Raw genomic sequence first — 1,495 nt, forward strand, 5'->3', positions numbered from 1 at the left:
TGCCAAGGTCCCGCGGCCCTTCCCTGCGCCTGGAGTGTGGGCATTGCGGGAGAGTGCCCCTTGAAGGCTCGCGGCCCCAAGTCCTGCGAAACAGACGTGCATGTTAAAAGCTGGCGTGGGCCGGGCGCGGTTGCTCACGCCTATAATCCCAGAACTTTGGGAGGCCTGGGAGGGTGGATAACCTGAGGTTGGGAGTTCGAGACCAGCCTGGCCAACATGGTGAAACCCTGTTTCTACTTAAAAAATACAAAAATAGCTGGGCGTGGTGGTGGACGCCTGTGTTCCTGGCTACTCGAGAGGCTGAGACAGGAGAATCGCTTGAACCCGGGAGGTAGAGGTTGCAGTGAGCCCAGATGGCACCACTGCACTCCAGCCTGGGCGACAGAGTGAGATTTCGTCTCAAAAAAAAAAAAATTTTGACCAAATCCAAGATGGCGGCCAGCAGGAGGCTGATGAAGGAGCTTGAAGAAATCCGCAAATGTGGGATGAAAAACTTCCGTAACATCCAGGTTGATGAAGCTAATTTATTGACTTGGCAAGGGCTTATTGTTCCTGGCAACCCTCCATATGATAAGGGGGCCTTCAGAATCGAAATCAACTTTCCAGCAGAGTACCCATTCAAACCACCAAAGATCACATTTAAAACAAAGATCTATCACCCGAACATCGACGAAAAGGGGCAGGTCTGTCTGCCAGTAATTAGCGCTGAAAACTGGAAGCCAGCAACCAAAACCGACCAAGTAATCCAGTCCCTCATAGCACTGGTGAATGACCCCCAGCCCGAGTACCCGCTTGGGGCTGACGTAGCTGAAGAATACTCTAAGGACCGTAAAAAATTATGTAAGAATGCTGAAGAGTTTACAAAGAAATATGGGGAAAAGCGACCTGTGGACTAAAATCTGCCACGATTGGTTCCAGCAAGTGTGAGCAGAGGCCCCGTGCAGTGCATTCAGACACCCTGCAAAGCAGGACTCTGTGGAAATTGACACGTGCCACCGCCTGGCATTCGCTTGTGGCAGTTACTAACTTTCTACAGTTTTCTTAATCAAAAGTGGTCTAGGTAACCTGTAAAGAAAGGATTAAAAATTTAAGATGTAAAAAAAAAAATAAATAAATAAAAATAAAAATAAAATAAATAAATAAATAAATAAATAAAATTTTAAAAATGCTGGCGTGGTGGGAAGAGGAGAGCAGAAGGTGATGGGCGTTGGGAAGGCCACGGCGTCATTGATGAGCCACCCGCAATAAAGAATAAAGCGCATTTTGACTCTTCTGGTCCGCGTTTCTTTGTCTCCTCCTAGTGGACATCGAGGGAGCTTTAAAACATTTTAAAGGAAGAAGTTTAAGATACCTTTATTTTCCTTTTCCCTCCCACCCTCCCACTCTTCCTCCCTCCCTTTCTTCTTTACCTTGCTTTATTACTTGTCTTTCTTTCTTTTTCTCCTGCCCTCCCTCCCTTCTTCCTTCCTTCCTTCCTTTTTTGTCCTCCCTCCCT

At 47.1% G+C, this 1,495-nt stretch overlaps 1 pseudogene across 1 annotated transcript; it reads left to right on the plus strand.

Annotated features, from left to right (window-relative positions):
* Nucleotides 1-401: 401 nt before the first annotated feature.
* Nucleotides 402-1,096, plus strand: LOC101003852 (annotated as a pseudogene). Its single transcript, XR_648637.4, has one exon. The product of XR_648637.4 is annotated as a ubiquitin-conjugating enzyme E2 L3 pseudogene (transcript).
* Nucleotides 1,097-1,495: the final 399 nt, after the last annotated feature.

The sequence above is a fragment of the Papio anubis genome, chromosome 5 (assembly GCF_008728515.1).
Source record: "Papio anubis isolate 15944 chromosome 5, Panubis1.0, whole genome shotgun sequence".
NCBI classification, from domain to species: Eukaryota; Metazoa; Chordata; class Mammalia; order Primates; family Cercopithecidae; genus Papio; species Papio anubis.